The following is an 18329-nucleotide window of genomic DNA, read 5'->3' on the forward strand; positions in this document are numbered from 1 at the left end:
ACATCAACAGTCAAAAGACAATTCCATCTACACAAACAATTAACACTATTACATATGTAAAAATTATTTTGAATCAAATTCAGATAGCAACCTGATCTGTGGCCATTTTGGGGAACAAAAACGCAGCTTCAACATTAGCCTGTTCTTTGTGGGCAAGCCAAGTTTTAAAGGGAGGCATACTCTTTTCAGGGCTTCTTTCGATTCCAAATCCAACCAACTGCAGAAAAATGATGTCTCAGCAGCACTTAAACAGACTGGGACCTGGGAGAACAGGGTTCAATTGCCCATGAAGCCCACGCCTCTGCCTCTCTGCCCAACCTACCTTGCAGGGTTAGGAGAGCATCAGAACCAGGTATTCCTCTTTGAGTTCCTTGGAGGAATTGGGGGGGGGGGAGGACAAAAACAACACACATGTATTAATAAAAAGAAGTGATGTTCTTTCACATGTGGTGGACTTGTAAAATGGTAAAAGAGTACTGGGAAATAATCCACAATGAACTGAAAAAAATGTACAAAATGTACAAAAAGAGAGTGCTTTTTGTTGGGGATAATTTAGACGGAAATTCCCATACATTTAGAGAAGATTGGGAAGTGTTTACAGTATTGAATACATGGGGGGGAATTGTGTACACTTGAAAACGCTGGCAGCATTAAGATAAATTCAACAGTGTAAATAAGTTTTGATGGATGTAATAACGGAATACTGAATGGTTTGGTTTTTGTAAAATATGCAGGGATTTATGATATGCAAAATGAACCGTGGAAAGAGAAGGGAAGTCACTGATATTTTAGGGTGTTTAAATGAGCATTTTTAAACTGTAAAACAGAAAAATTAACACGCACTCTCTCTCTCTCTTAAAAGAAGTAACCATGCTTGCTGTTATTTTCTTTTTAAAAAACAGGGAAACAAAATACTCTGAGCATCACCGATTTCAGATTTTAACATCGCTTGGGCCATAGCAACGTCATGAGAACAACCATTGGCCCATCTCTGCCAGGATCCTGTTCTCATGGTGGCTAACCAGATGCTTGTGAGAAACCTGTCAGCAAGACCTGAATTCAATAGCACTCTTGCCTCCTATGGTTTCCAGCAATGGGATTCAGATGTACAGCCATCACAGCTAGTAGCCATTGATAGCTGTACCCTCTACGAATTTGTCTCATCATCTGCATACTTGCTGCTGTGCAGCAACAGAGAAGCTAGGCTGTTGCTTCATGCTCTTCTGGTCAGCTTTCCAAAAGCGTCCGGTTACCCGGAGAGGAGAGCGCTCTGGTGCTTGGCTCTTGCTGGTGGGTTTCTGCCTGGCCACTTGTGAGACTAGATGGGCCGTTGGACTGATTCTAGCAGAGTTTTTCCTATGTCAGCACTTTCACCTGCTTACCCTGCGACGCTGCCGTTCTCTTTAAACCACAATAGTTAATTCGAAAATTGCACCTATACTTCTACATCGGCTTGTGCAGATGTTGTGCACATCTGTGTCCTCTTTTGTCCTTTTGTGTATGGGATGCATTTCCTCTCCTTTGGCAATGCATAAGTGGCCACCCTAATTCGCTCCCGCAACAGCTAGGAAACCAATCAGAATTTCGGCGGCGCAAATGATGCCCATTTGTATGCATTTGCTTATTTGGCATAATTGGTCTTGCTTCTGCTAATCTGGGGGAGTGGCAAGGAGCTATCCAGGGCAACGAAGCCTCTCTCTCCATCCTCCCACAGAAATCTTCCATAGTCTGTTTGTTTTGGTTGTTACTGCTTTTTTAAAATAATAATGATGATGATGATGAGATCTTTTTACACCAGATTCCTTTGCAGCCTTAAGAACTACAAACTGTGTTTTTAACGAAAAGCTGAAATTCTCAGGATGCCAGCTTCTGTATTCAGCATGAAATTCTGAGCATCTTTGGTGCTTGGGTCAGTTTAGAATCAAAAATGCACAGAGCTCTTCCTAACTCCCACATCTTCTGTTTTGCCTGATACTGCTCAGTTAGCCATTCCAAAGCTGGAGTCCATTCCTCCTCCTCCCCTGAATCAGTGGTGGAGATTCATGCTCCGGCACTGGGGGGCGGAGAGCAGGCGGGGGCGAGGCTGGCATGTGTCCTGGGGGCGTGGTGCGACACCTGCAGGGGTGTGGTGTGCATCCTGGGGGCGTGGCATGCCGCCTGCGGGGGCGTGGGGGGCAGCCGCGAAGGCACCCCACTGGGATCACGCTGCCAAGGGTGGTGCACTCCCCCCGCACTCCTCTTCCTCTGCCAGTGAACTGAATATTTCCATTGTATGGGAATCCTATAGAAACTTTTTTCCCCAATGCTGCATGCTCAGCTATTACTATCTATGCTCCTTGCAGTTGCTTAGATTACAGACTGCATACACCAGACCCTCCAGGTGTCCCTATTTTGCAGGGACAGCCCCAGCTATCCCAGTTTTTTATTTGAACCCAGAATGTCCCGCTTTCCCTTAGGATGTCCCTGTTTTCACCAGAGAAATGCTGGAGGGTATGGAGTTATGTGACCCCCAAGCCAAGGGGATAAGTAACTCTACAACCTTTAGAAGACATCTGAAGGCAGCCCTGTATAGAGAAGATTTTAAATGTTTAATGTTTTATTGTGTTTTTATATATTTTAGAAGCTGCTCAGAGTGGCTGGGGCAACCCAGTCAGATGGGTAAGGTATTATTATTATTATTATTATTATTATTATTATTAAGGTCTTCCCTATTTTCATTGGAGAAATGTTGGAGGGTATGCATACACACCACAGACTTAAAGCACATTTCCCTCCAAAGGATCTTAGGAACCATGGTTTGTTAAGTGTGCTGGGAATTGTAGCTCTGTGGAGGGTAAACTACAGTTCCCAGAATTCTTTGCAGGTGGGGGGGAACGTGCTTTAATGAATAAACTAATTTATGCAGCCATAAATTGGTTTAATAGCCACTCCTTCATCCCAGGAACCTTATTATTCTGGGGGTGAAGGGAGCCAAGGAGCTGAAGCAGGCTTCCTCAACCTTGGCCCTCCAGCTGTTTTAGGACTACAATTCCCAGCATCCCTGACCACTGGTCCTGCTAGCTAGGGATCATGGGAGTTGTAGGCCAAAAACATCTGGAGGGCTGAGGTTGAGGAAGCCTGAGCTAAAGCAATTCCTGTAAGGAATAATTTGCAGGACTTTTTGAAGAAAAACAATGGGAACTAAACTAGTACAAAACGAATTTTTGTTTGCCATGCAGATGTACTTTAATGACCATTGATTTAAATGTTCTGAGCAAGTATTACAATAGCTCTGCTTTTGCACCCCCTTTTTGCCTCTGTTGCATTGGCAAGAGAGGAGCAGAGTCTTGTGGGTCGGTCCCAGGAGAAGCAAGATCTATGCCATTGCCAGTCCTGGCTAACCTACGGGGTGGGCAAGGCTCAAGTGAAGAGCATGGCAAGGTACCTTATTCCCTGGCCATCGTAACCAGGACTGGAACCATAGCTGTCAAGTGTCCCTTATTTAAAGGGACAGTCCCTTATTCCAGCGCCATGTCCCGCTGCTGTCCCTTATTGATGGATGTCCCTTAAATGTCCCTTAAATGATGTCCCTTAAATTTCAAAGGAAGCAGCTCCTCTCCCTCCCTCCCTGCCGGCCAGGGAGGAAGAAGGCTCCAACTGTGTTGCTTGGCTGTGTTGCTCACCCAATAAGAAGTCTAAGAACGACTGGGGGTGGAGCTTGCATGCCTTGTGTGTGGCTAGTTAATACAAGCTGAGGGGTTTTTTGAATGCTGGATGCCATTTTGTTGCACGTGCTGCTGCAAACTTTGCAGTGCAAAGCCAGGGCGGGGAGCCATCTTAAGTTGCGGCTGTATAGGCCTTGTGGTGCATGTGATTCAGATTCTATTCAGTTGAACCTCTGGTTACAAAGTTGGTTGGACAGTGTTCTCGAAGCTACCCAGCATGAGTTTGACCAGACTGCAGGAGGACAGGAAGACTGGAGTGCCTGGAACAGGTGAGGCCGCAGGTCCCTTATTTTGGCTGCTGGTCCCTTATTTTCAAGGCTGCTGGTCCCTTATTTTCAAATCTGTAAGTTGACAGCTATGACTGGAACGTGAACTGCTTGCCTGACGATCCTGGCCCTGGCACCCACCCAAAGAAAGGCATACGGGAGAGATGCCAGGGCAGTGGCCCAGAAATGTTCGCTGCAATCTGTGGTTCAGGGACTGCAGAGGCTCCCTTCTGCTGCTGAGTTCACATTGCACGCAAATTAATTAAGTCCTCTGTTTCACCTTCATGAGAGCCACGGAGAGGAGGCTGCCGGCTGGTTGATGCTGCCTTCTCGTTAAACTGCCGCTTTCTGTCGCCTGTCCACCGTGCCCGACGGGGAAAGCGTGGGAATCAACGATACCTGATCGGCAAGTTAATGCCATTGTCGGTGGCCGGCGGAATAATATTTCATTAAGCAGAACGCTGTGATCCTGAAGTCCTTTGAAACAGAGGGTTCCTTCTCAAGCAGCCCCGTGCGGCCAACTCTCAAAGGGCACCCTTCAACATGCTTTTCCTGGCAAAGATGGCCATTCAGCGGAACCCTGGAAGCTGGTGCAGGGAATTGTGCCAGCAAACACACACACTCCTTTCTGCACCTGCATGCGCTTAACATATCTCTGTGTGTGCATTTGTTTTTTTGTTTTTTTTTATAAAATATTTATTAAGGTTTTACAAAAAAACAGAAGTTTACAGAATAAAAAGAAAGCAAAGAAAGAAAGAAAGAAGGAAAAAGACAGAAAATACAAAAATACATAGAAAAAAAGAAGAAAATACAAAATACAAAAAACAAATAGATAGAAAAAAATTAAAAACAAATCCATTTTTTGAAATCTTTAAGATCATTTGCTTATTTCCTTGACCTCCTCACACCTCCCCTTTTTGTATTCCCATTTACATAATCAATTCAGCAAATCCTTACCCTCTTTCATTTGTCTTAACTCTATACCTTAGCATATTATAACTATATAATTTCATCCATTATCAATCCATTTTTTGCATATTCTTATTAACCTTGTTGCTAATACCACTTAATTTCAATCCAGCATCATTTTAACATTCATTAATTTTGCAATATTTCTGTAAATAGTCTTTAATTTTTTTCCAATCTTCTTCCACCAACTCTTCTCCCTGGTCTTGGATTCTGCCAGTCATTTCCGCCAGTTCCATGTAGTCCATCACCTTCATCTGCCACTCTTCCAGGGTGGGTAAATCTTGTGTCTTCCAATACTTTGCAATAAGTATTCTTGCTGCTGTTGTTGCATACATAAAGAAAGTTCTATCCTTCTTTGGCACCAATTGGCCGACTATGCCCAGGAGAAAGGCCTCTGGTTTCTTCAGGAAGGTATATTTAAATACCTTTTTCATTTCATTATAGATCATCTCCCAGAAAGCCTTAATCTTTGGGCACGTCCACCAAAGGTGAAAGAATGTACCTTCATTTTCTTTACATTTCCAACATTTATTATTGGGCAGATGATATATTTTTGCAAGCTTGACTGGTGTCATGTACCACCTGTATATCATTTTCATAATATTCTCTCTTAAGGCATTACATGCCGTAAATTTCATACCTGTGGTCCACAACTGTTCCCAGTCAGCAAACATAATGTTATGTCCAACATCTTGTGCCCATTTAATCATAGTAGATTTAACCGTTTCATCCTGCGTATTCCATTTTAACAGCAAGTTATACATTCTTGAAAGTATCTTAGTTTTGGGATCTAACAGTTCTGTTTCCAATTTTGATTTTTCCACCTGGAAGCCAATTTTTTTGTCCAAATTACAAGCCTCTCTTATTTGATAATAGTGAAGCCAGTCTCGCACTTTATCTTTTAATTTCTCAAAACTCTGCAATTTCAATTTGTCTCCTTCTTGCTCCAAAATTTCCCAATATTTCGGCCACTTGGCCTCCATACTGAGCTTTTTCTGAGCCTTTGCTTCCATCGGTGATAACCACCTTGGGGTTTTATTTTCAAGTAAGTCTTTATATCTTATCCAGACATTAAACAATGCTTTCCTGACAATATGGTTTTTAAATGCTTTATGTGCTTTAACCTTGTCGTACCACAGATATGCATGCCACCCAAAAACATTATTAAAACCTTCTAGATCCAAAATGTCTGTGTTCTCAAGAAGCAGCCACTCTTTCAACCAGCAGAATGCTGCTGATTCATAATAAAGTTTAAGGTCTGGCAGGGCAAATCCACCTCTTTCCTTTGCATCAGTTAGTATTTTAAATTTTATTCTGGGCTTCTTGCCCTGCCAGACAAATCTAGAAATGTCTCTCTGCCACTTCTTGAAACAATCCATTTTGTCCAAAATTTGCAATGATTGAAACAAAAATAACATTCTTGGCAATACATTCATCTTTATAACAGCGATTCGACCCTACAAGGAAAGCTTCAAATTTGACCATATTTCTAAGTCCTTTTTCACTTCTGACCAACATTTCTCATAGTTATCTTTAAATAAGTTTAAGTTCTTAGCAGTCATATTAACCCCCAGGTATTTTACTTTCTTAACCAATTCTGTGTGTGCATTTGAGTAAGTAAAAAAGTAAAGGGGATTCCAGCTGTTTAAAGAGGGAATTCCAGAAGCAGCCGGTGCCATCCACGAGTTTGCTGACTGTTTTCATAACTTGTTTGGACACTGACCTGCTTTGCATATACTCTAATGCTAAGCCAAACTGTGGCTCAGCGCAGAGGTAGTAGGGGGCAGCATGGTTCGGCTGCACCGCTCACCTAACCTTCCTCCAGCTGAGCTGATGGAGAGGGGCAGGAGTGAGGCAGCAGCAAGGACTGGATGGAGGCAGAGGTGTGGTGGGAGGCACCAGCCAGGGAGCCCCCAAGGGAAATCCCAGAGGAGGAAGGCTCAGAGCTAAGGGATTGGTGGTGGCAACACCAAGGAGAGGTCAGAGAGAGAGGGGAGGCGGGTTGGATGCTGAAGGGATGACAGGATTTAGTGAGCAGGGAGAGCCTGTGACAGGGAGCAGTTCCAACTCAGAGGCTGCAGCAGAGGAGGGTGGGCGGGCAAGAGGCTGCAGAAGAATATAGGGAGCCTAGCTCTCCTACTGCAACAAGCTCCCTTCCCCTCTTGTCTCCAAGGATGTGCAGAGTGGTCCCCCCAACATTTCTCTGATGAAAATAGAGATGTCCTATTCCATACCATCCAACACTTCTCTGATGAAAATAGGAAAAGCCGGGATGGCTTCTGTAAATCCAAGACCGTCCCTGGAAAATAAGGACACTTGGAGGGTCTGGTATTCCCCACCTCCCACCCCGGGGATGAACTCTCAGAGGCAGGGAATTGGTGGTAGGACAAGGACAAGTGGAGAAGAGGGAGAAGAGTAGGGCGGGAGGTGTCAGAAGCTGAAAAGGCAACAGGGTTTAGTGAGCAGGAAGAGGCTGGGGCAGAGATCAGTCCAGAACCAAGGGCAGAAGCGGAGGCTGGAGAGGTGGGGTAAAGAGGCAGTGATGAGGCAGGCTGAAGAAGCCAGGCAGTCTCCCCCTCTTGCTGTGACCAATTCACCTCCCCCCATCTCCCAGAACACACAGAGGTATGAAGAGGGCGGAACAAAGACAGACAAGGCAGAGAAGTCTCAGTTTGCTTGGGAAGGAGCCAGGGGAGACTTAGAGAGCTGTGGGAGTCCAAGATCTGCTGGGAAGAGTGGCTGTGCTCACTAGGCCTGAGCTGTTTTGTTTCCTCAAATAAAGAGTTAACTTCCCTGACACTCATAGAATCATAGAATCATAGAATCATAGAGTTGGAAGAGACCACAAGGGCCATCGAGTCCAACCCCCTGCCAAGCAGGAAACACCATCAGAGCACTCCTGACATATGGTTGTCAAGCCTCTGCTTAAAGACCTCCAAAGAAGGAGACTCCACCACACTCCTTGGCAGCAAATTCCACTGTCAAACAGCTCTTACTGTCAGGAAGTTCTTCCTAATGTTTAGGTGGAATCTTCTTTCTTGTAGTTTGGATCCATTGCTCCGTGTCCGCTTCTCTGGAGCAGCAGAAAACAACCTTTCTCCCTCCTCTATGTGACATCCTTTTATATATTTGAACATGGCTATCATATCACCCCTTAACCTCCTCTTCTCCAGGCTAAACATGCCCAGCTCCCTTAGCCGTTCCTCATAAGGCATCGTTTCCAGGCCTTTGACCATTTTGGTTGCCCTCCTCTGGACACGTTCCAGTTTGTCAGTGTCCTTCTTGAACTGTGGTGCCCAGAACTGGATACAGTACTCCAGGTGAGGTCTGACCAGAGCAGAATACAGTGGCACTATTACTTCCCTTGATCTAGATGCTATACTCCTATTGATGCAGCCCAGAATTGCATTGGCTTTTTTAGCTGCCGCGTCACACTGTTGGCTCATGTCAAGTTTGTGGTCCACCAAGACTCCTAGATCCTTTTCACATGTACTGCTCTCAAGCCAGGTGTCACCCATCTTGTATTTGTGCCTCTCATTTTTTTTGCCCAAGTGCTATACTTTACATTTCTCCCTGTTAAAATTCATCTTGTTTGTTTTGGCCCAGTTCTCTAATCTGTCAAGGTCGTTTTGAAGTGTGATCCTGTCCTCTGGGGTGTTAGCCACCCCTCCCAGTTTGGTGTCATCTGAAAATTTGATCAGGATGCCCTTGAGTCCATCATCCAAGTCGTTGATAAAGATGTTGAATAAGACCGGGCCCAAGACAGAACCCTGTGGCACCCCACTAGTCACTCTTCTCCAGGATGAAGAGGAACCATTGATGAGCACCCTTTGGGTTCGGTCAGTCAGCCAGTTACAAATCCACTGAGTGGTAGCATAGTCAAGACCGCATTTTACCAGCTTCTTTACAAGAATATCATGGGGCACCTTGTCAAATGCCTTGCTGAAATCAAGGTAGGCTACATCCACTGCGTTCCCTTCATCTACCAGGCTTGTAATTCTGTCAAAAAATGAGATCAGGTTAGTCTGACAAGACTTATTTTTCAGAAATCCATGCTGACTATTGGTGATCACAGCATTCTTTTCTAGGTGCTCACAGACTGTTTGCTTAATGATCTGCTCCAGAATCTTCCCTGGTATTGATGTCAGACTGACTGGGCGGTAATTATTTGGGTCCTCTCTTTTCCCCTTTTTGAAAATAGGGACAACATTTGCCCTCCTCCAGTCTGCCGGGACTTCGCCTGTTCTCCAGGAATTCTCAAAGATGACTGCCAGTGGTTCTGAGATCGCATCTGCCAGTTCTTTTAATACTCTTGGATGCAGTTCATCTGGCCCTGGAGACTTGAATACATCTAAACTAGCCAAGTATTCTTGCACTATCTCCTTAGTTATTCTGGGCTGTGTTTCCTCTGCTGAATCATTTGCTCCAAATTCTTCAGGTCGGGCATTGTTTTTTTTATCGGAGAAGACTGAGGCAAAGAAGGCATTGAGGAGTTCAGCCCTTTCTGTGTCCCCTGTTTGCATTTCACCATCTTCTCCTCTGAGTGACCCCACTGTTTCTTTGTTCTTCCTTTTGCTACGAACATACCCATAAAAGCCTTTTTTGTTGCTTTTAACCTCTCTAGCAAGCCTGAGTTCATTCTGTGCTTTAGCTTTTCTGACTTTGTGTCTACACGTGCTGGCTATTTGTTTGAATTCCTCTTTGGTGGTTTCCCCCCTTTTCCATTTTTTGTACACATCAAAAAACTCACACTGTGTGAGTCATGGCTGACTTGCTCCTGACATGCACCCTAACAGGTAGGCACAGTGCAAGCATGCCAACAGTGCAAACATTCTTCTCAGTCCATTGCTCTTCTAAGGAAATCCATTGCTCTTCTAAGGAAATTCTGGGAATGGTAGCTCTGTGAGAGGAAAAGGGAAGTCCTCAGCACCCTTAACAGAATACTGCTCCCAGAATTATTCGAGATGAATCCACGACTATTTAAGGCACCATAGTGCTTTCATTGTCACAGTGTGGATGTGACACAGTTGGGGGAGCCTGTTATCACCGCTTGAGTGGGAGCGAGGAAGTCAGTAGGCTCTCAGCCTCTGACCCGTTCTCAGTATGAATTTTCTGCCTGCATTTCCCAGCTGGCGAGCTACGCACAGGTGTGCAGGATGTCACTAGGACACAGGAAGGATCCAACATCCTCTTTCTTTGCATCTCCTGTGAAAGGGCAGTGCATGTCTGGCCAAAATAACTTCCGTTCTCAGCTGCAAATGGGTCCCTCTCTGCATACAACCCAGTGAAAACAAACCCAGGTTTTATGCCTTTTGTTTAAAATTAAAAAAAAAAAAGCAAAGAGACTCGTGGAACAAAGTTCTCCTAGTGTACCGGTGAAACTGTTTGCTCTGCTTCTTACATCCCCAGCCACTTCATGTTTATCCAAGGCATCTGGTGTTCCCTTCTTTAAGTTACATCCAAAGTGGCTGAAATGATTTCTACTGTAATTTTTGGGGAAAGCGAAATCTTGGAAGTTTGCGGTGCTTGGCAGAAGGCTCCAGCTGATAGATTGTAAGTCACTGGTCTTTATTGCATCAGCCATAGGTCGTAGCAATTTCCAAAAATGCAATAAATATGGACTTCCGGTTAGCGCCAGCAACTGTAATGGCGGATTTCCTCCGATCTCCGGAGGAAATCTGCTTCGTGGAGCTAGGGTTCTACCGCTACGGCGAAGCGGGGACCCGAAAAAAATCACAGGCGGGGAAGCCTGTGAACTGAAGGCTCGGCGGGCTCCATTTGCGTCCCCCCCCCGCTGCAAAGGAGCCTTTTTAAAGGCTCCGGAACATACCGGGGGTGAGCGGCGCGGAGCTGAGAGCTGTCTACCCGTCTCCGCGAAGCGAAGCCGCATGCCATGGTTGGAGAGCGCTGACTTCTTCCTTTGAAATTTGGACTAAAAGTAACAACCCGTGAGTATTATGGAAATTGGACATTAAAAATCACCCCTTTTTGATTCGGCACGAGCGGGGAAGGCGTAAAGAGGAAGTCCGTCTCCCCCTTTTGTAAACATTTTAAAGCAAGGACTAGATAACTAAGGTTGAAAAGAACATTTTCTTCGTGGGAAGTCAAAAGTAACTAATTTCACGTTTTGGCAGTATAAGTGAATGTGCTGGAGGATAAGAATTAATTTTGAAAGTGGATTGATACCCCTCCCCCAGGACCTGGGAGCGATCCGCGAGGGAGCCTGTTGGAGAGATTTAAAAGACTTTGACAGCTGTCAAATTAGCTGTCAAAGCTGAGAGGGAAAAAAGAGAGAGAACTTTGTTTCTATTGCCTCAGCTGGTTATATTGGTTACATATAGGTAACAAATTGTCGAAAACCAAGGAAAATAAAGGACTTTTGGATTTACAACTGGAAGGAATACTAAGTAACCAGCACTCCCCTAGAGGGGGCTCTGGGACATTACAGAATGGCTGTAAGTGGAAAAATACAGACGGCACTCGAGAAGATATTTCGAAGCCTGGGAAAACTTCATGAACAAAGCATTGTTTTGGCTAAAAATGTCATAATATTGAATGAAAAAGCAAACAAACCTGTGGAAATTGGAAGGGACTCGACTCAAGTCTCTGTACCAGAACAAAAAGACTGTGCCCTTGAACTAAAAACTCTTGCAGCTGAACAAGAAAAGGAACTTGAGAAATTTGAAGAAGCTACATATGACAACTTAGAGGGAAAGGAAGGAGGAGCTATAATGCAGCAGAGGATCAAAGAAAGAAGCAAAAAACAAGATTTGGATTACAATCATAAATATGGAGACCTGGCAGGCCAGAGGCCTGTAAAGATGGACTTAAAGGGAAAGATAAATTTGACCAAAGTGGAAGCAGGAGTTTTTGGGACATTTCGTCTTAAAAGAAGTAAAAAACAAGATTTGGATTACAATTTTAAATATGGTGGCCTGGCAGGAAGAAGTATGGACCTTATGGGGACAGAGCTTCTCCGAGATCTGGCGTTTAACATAAAGGACTATCAGAAAAACCGGCAGAGAGGAAAGGAAAGAGATTTAAGGGCCTCGGATGTGAGATCACCAGGCTGATACCAGATGGATTGATGGACATTGGTTGGGGATTGAAACCGGGAAAAGTGGGGAGTGGGGTTTTGGGTATCCAAAGGCGGTATAAATATATTCTTTTTTGTAAATAATGTGTTTTGATATTTTAGATTAAAATGGGGAAATCGTGAAATGGAATTGGGGTCGACTTTAGAAAAAGGTATTAAGAATAAGATTTGATGTATCAAGATTGAGATTTATGTCAAAATTGGTTAAACAAAAGGATTTAAATATAATAAGGTAAAATTTGGGGATAGGAACTTGTTGAACTAAAAATTGAATTGGAATACAAGAAGAGGAGATGTGGGGAAGTCAAGGAAAAATGTTAATGAAAGATATATGTTTGCTTTTGCTTTTGTTTTTTTTTTGTGTGTGTGTGTGTGTTTTGTTTTTCTGTGTTTTTTTTAAATTCTTTTGAAAACTTCAATAAATATTTTATGGGAAAAAAACAAAAATGCAATAAATATGCAGAAACACATAATGTGTATGGCACTTAATGCAAAGTTCAAGCCATCGTGAAACTTCAATGGGCTCATATAATCAAGAAGAGGAAAATGAAGCTTAAATAGCACACGCTAATAATAAAAAAGGTACATACATATTATAATAAACACTATTCATTGCTCCCTTGCCATCTCCACCCTGCTGTCTGGAGCAACAGAGGATAAGTCTGCTCCTTCCCCTGCATGACAGCTCACCAGATATTTCATAGAATCATAGAAGTGTACAGCTGGAAGGGACCACAAATGTCATCTAGTCCATCCCCCTGCAATGCAGGAATCTTTTGCCCAACATGGGGCTCAAACCCATGACCCCGATATTCAGATTCTCATGCTCTACTGACTGAGCTATCCCTTGCTTTTTTTTAAAGGTAGTTCTCATGTCTCCCCTTAACCTTTTCTTCTCCAGCGTGTAATGGTAAAGGTAAAGGTACCCCTGACCACTAGGTCCAGTCGTGGCCGACTCTGGGGTTGCGGCGCTCATCTCGCTTTATTGGCTGAGGGAGCCGGCGTACAGCTTCTGGGTCATGTGGCCAGCCGCTTCTGGCAAACCAGAGCAACGCACGGAAATGCCATTTACCTTCCCGCTGGAGTGGTACCTATTGATCTACTTGCACTTTAACGTGCTTTCGAACTGCTAGGTTGGCAGGAGCTGGGACCGAGCAACGGGAGCTCACCCCGTCGCGGGGATTCGAACTGCCGACCTTCTGATCGGCAAGTCCTAGGCGCTGTGGTTTAACCCACAGCGCCACCCGCGTCCCTCTTCTGCAGCATGTATCCATGGTTAAGTGCTTAAAGAACCTGAATCATCAAGAATGCAATTCTGATTTATATACAGTGGTACCTCAGGTTACATATGCTTCAGGTTACATATGCTTCAGGTTACAGACTCCGCTAACCCAGAAATAGTACCTCGGGTTAAGAACTTTGCTTCAGGATGAGAACAGAAATCGTTGGCGCGGTGGCAGCAGAAGTCCCCCCCCCATTAGCTAAAGTGGTGCTTCAGGTTAAGAACAGTTTCAGGTTAAGAACGGACCTCCGGAACGAATTAAGTACTTAACCCGAGGTACCACTATATAATGCTCCAGGACTCAACACCAAAATATCTGTCTTGCAAGTCCAACAGATAAATTTGAGACATGGGGTTCACATCTTTCTGCAGATTATCTCCGCAGGCTCCCATGCAAAGCTACTTTATCCAGGCATGTTGTTTCTCCACGCTGCTCGTTGTCCTCCTGTCCTCCGCAGATGCCATCAATAGGAAAGAGGCTTCTGTAGCTTCCAGCAGAAAGCGAGGCGACCGACCCCGTTGCCTGGCACCTGTGTCGCAGCAGGGCATGGGTCCAAGCAAGTTGCGAATGGGCAAGATGCCATTGCAACAGATGGGCATGAGTGAGCTTAGGCAGACTTGGGCCCATGGAGCTACATCCAGCCTGGGGTGTTGACTGTTTAGGGCAAACATCTCCCAGCTGAGATTGCCGGAGCAGCTGCTGGCCTCAAATTTATACACCTATAATTAAGGCGCTATGCAATTTCTAATCCTGCGGCATGGTTTGAGCTGGATTAATTGGCAAGCTATAAATAGCTCCCATGACCGTGTACGGCAAGTGTAGTTTAAACGCAGCAAAGTTCTGGGGAACGAAGGAACTCTCCCTGTTGCAGTCGGACCCTTTCCTCATAAATGGCCAGGTTCCTTGAAGTGTCTGGAGCTTGTTCCATCCCTTGGCTGCCACAGAGGAACTTCAGAACTTCTGTGGAGAGCTGCTCTTATGGCTGCTTTTATTACCGGGACTGCTGTGCCATAACTCAGGGATAGAGCACCTGCTTTCATAGGCACCAACCCTAAGGGGTCCCAAGAATTCAAATTCTAACCCCAAAATCTTGCTGTATCTTCTCAGAGGCAAACTGGGGGACATTCTGTTGTTGTTTAGTCATTTAGTCGTGTTCGACTCTTCATGACGCCATGGACCAGAGCACACCATGCACTCCTCTCTTCCGCTGCCTCCTGCAATTTGGTCAAACTCATGCTGGTAGCTTCGAGAACACTGTCCAACCATCTCGTCCTCTGTTGTCCCCTTCTCCTTGTGCCCTTCATCTTTCCCAACATCAGGGTCTTTTCCAGGGAGTCTTCTCTTCTCATGAGGTGGCCAAAGTATTGGAGCCTCAGCTTCAGGCTCTGTCCTTCCAGTGAGCACTCAGGGCTAATTTCCTTCAAAATGGATACGTTTGATCTTCTTGCAGTCCATGGGACTCTCAAGAGTCTCCTCCAACACCATAATTCAAAAGCATCAATTCTTCGACATTACTCCAGGCCTAATTTCTGGGGCTGATTTAAAAGCGCCCCTTTTGACCATTAAATCCTTTGTGGTTTGGGATTTTGGTAGCTAAAGGATTGCCACTCCACACAGATATCTACCCTATGGCTGAGTCACAAAGTCATAGAATCATAGATCTGTAAAAACACCTTTTTTTGAGGCGGGGCAAGAGCACAGCGTGAGAACGCGCAAGAGCGCGGCACCCAAAATGGCCACTGAAATCTCATGCAAAAAAATAAAGAAGAAAAAGAGATGTCCCATTTTTTTTCTGGGGCACTTGGAAGGTATGATATAGTTGTTTTGTTTGGAGCAATAGGAAGCATTCTGGCTGGTGTTAGCGCTGGGCAAGCGTTCCTCTTACACCAGAATAGCTTGGATGCATTGATATTTTCCTCCTTAAAACTATCAAGTTGTCTCAGAAATTCCCTGAAAGCTCCAATTATGCTACCTGAATGTGAACAGACTGTCTTTCAGAAAGTGGCTTTTGCCCTTGACTGCAAGTTTGCAGTGACTTCATTTCCGGAAAATGTGTGAAATCCCCAGGGAGCATCAGCTTTTCGACTTACCAGGCAATCATAAAATGGTTTTAGTGAAGCCAAAGGACCTCAGCTTCCCTGCCTCTGAAACTATTAGCTGGATCACTGCGTAACTTTGGATACTATGCCAAAATTAATATCTCTGCATATTTGCATCTGTTTTATGCACTCCTCTTTACGTCTTGCCAAGAGCACAAAGTCTACAGATAATACAGAGATCATTTAAACCCTTTGATCCACAGTGGGCTTCCATAAGACCGCAACAAAAGTGAAGCCAACAGTGACAATTTAACAACATATTTTTATTATTTTTTTAAAAAATAACAATTCTTTCTTTGCTTTGATGCATCTGCATTGAACCAGTGGGGTGAACAAAAAGCAGAGGGGAAGATTATAATAGCTTCACTTTTGATCTGGAAGCCTTTTGAGAAGCCTCCCAGAAAACATGGAGAACCACCAAAAAGAAGCAACCCAAAATAGCAGTGAACTGGCTTAGTTTGGTGTGAATTTTTCAAGTGTGCAGGAGTCAGGCAATATAGGCCAGTGTTGTCTACTCTCCCAAGCCCTGTATCTCCAGCAGAGACTGGCCATAGCTCAATGGTAGAACATCTGCTTTGCATGGGAGAGCTCCCTGGTCCAATCCCTGTCTTCTCTACATAGGGCTGGGAGAGAACCCTGCTAGAAATTCTGGAGAACTTCAGCAAGTGTAGACAGCACTGATCTAGATGCACCAATGCCCTCCCTCAGAATAAGATAGCCTTCTATGTTCATAGACCTTTCCCATCCTCTCTTACCTGATCCTTTTGACTGGCGATCCCAAGGATTGAATGGAGTTTTTTTTTTTTTTTGGCATGCAAAGCATGTGGGCTATGGAGCCTTCCCCTGCTTCAGAATGAGCTAGAGAAGTTCTGCCCAGGGCCGGCCCACCTATGAGGCAAGGTGAGGTGACTGCCTCAGGCAGCAGGATCCACAGGTGCAGCAGCTCTGGCCATAGATGTCAACTTACAGATTTGAAAATAAGGGAGCAGCAGCCTCGAACATAAGGGATCAGCAGTCAAAATAAGGGATTTTCGAAGCACAGGTATGTTCAACTTCTGAGCCCCTCTGAGCCAAAGGCATAAAGCCCAGCCAGCAGCCAAACGAAGCCTCAAGCAGTGGTTCCCACAGTGCAGCAACCTGGCAAAGGGGATGCAGCAAGGAAAACCACTACCACCTCTCCGCTGGGAAGCGCTGAGCAAAGGCAAGTCCCCAGGCAACGTGGCCGATTTGATCGGCACAAGGCATGCAAGCTCCACTCTCCAGTCGTTCTTAGGCTCCTTATTGGGTGAGCAGCCAAGCAACACAGTTGGAGCCTCCCTCCTCCTTGGCTGGCAGGGAAGGAGGGAGAGGAGCTGCTTCCTTTGAAACCCGGGAAATTTAAGGGACATCATCAATAAGGGACAGCAGCGGGACACGGCGCTGGGATAAGGGACGTTCCCGCCAAATAAGGGACGGTTGACAACTATGGCTCCGGCCTCCAAGGAACGCATTGTTCGCTGCTGCTACCACCACCTCTTTTGCAGCCCCTCTAGTGTCATCTCTTGGTGAATAGGAGGCACCGCTGGTCTTCTCTCACCCCTAGGTGTGATGGTGTGATTCAGAGCAGGCCTCCTTTGAGTCCCACTTCAAGCATCAAGTAACGTTGATCTGATTCCTCACCTTGAAGAAGAAGAAGAAGAGTTTGGATTTGATATCCCGCCTTTCACTCCCTTTAAGGAGTCTCAAAGCGGCTAACATTCTCCTTTCCCTTCCTCCCCCACAACAAACACTCTGTGAGGTGAGTGAGGCTGAGAGACTTCAAAGAAGTGTGACTAGCCCAAGGTCACCCAGCAGCTGCATGCGGAGGAGCGGAGACGTGAACCCGGTTCCCCAGATTACGAGACTACCGCTCTTAACCACTACACCACACTGGCTCTCAATGTAGAACTTCACACATCACCACCACTCGTTCCCAGTGTAGATCTTCACTTATCCCTTCTTCTCTGGCAGGGAGGGGCATTTTGTGGTTCGCCTCAGGTGCCAAAATGTCTCGGTTCTGCATCAACCATTCCCAGGAATCTCCGAAAAACTCCCTTGCTTCCTTGTGGAGAGCCATGACTTAAATGGATGGTGTGAATGTAGCCAAATAAACAAATTGAGATGAATAATACCATCTCTGAAGCAGTGAATAAAAACCAGTAGATGTGGTTTAGGGTGGCTAGATGGAAAAGAGGACAGTGTGGGGGGGGTGATGTGAGCTGTAGTCATGCAACACCTGCAAGGCCGCAGGTTCCCCATCTTCTACTTAAACCACGGAAACAACATATGAGATGACTTCGTTCCATTGATTTCAATGAGGCTGAACTGTTTCAAATGCTTTGCAAGTGGCATTGTGGTCCCTTTGATATATACGAGTCTATTCCTGGCCAGATTAATACCACACTCTGGATGATCTGCAAGGTTAAATTGCTTTTAATTTTAGCTTAATTATGTGCTGGAGCACAAATAACTAACAGCATCGATCTGAGGCTTGGCATCAACGGCAGGTTCCAAATGGCAAGGCGTATTAAGAGATCGAACTATTAAACATGGATAATGAGCAAAATAATTATGTGTTTCCAAGCCGTAAAAGGTTAGACTTTAAAGTTGTCACAGTTCATAAGCAAAGGAAGATTTAATCCCACTCCTAATAAAATATTTATATGATAATGCACTTTAATCAAAACAGTCGCAATTAATTTGGGGGCGGGAGATATATCGTCCTTGTTTGCTGCCTGGATTTTCCAACTGGGGGGGGGGATTGGGAAGGAGAGACAGAGAGTGCTTTAGCACAGCATACATTTTCTTACTGAATAGTGGATGACTCCCACTCGTTTGCTTTTAAAATGTAGCTTAGTTCAGGATAAATCGACATAGCCACAAACAGCTATGTT

Source organism: Podarcis filfolensis (genome assembly GCF_964270895.1).
Source record: "Podarcis filfolensis genome assembly, chromosome: 6".
Classification (NCBI taxonomy): domain Eukaryota; kingdom Metazoa; phylum Chordata; class Lepidosauria; order Squamata; family Lacertidae; genus Podarcis; species Podarcis filfolensis.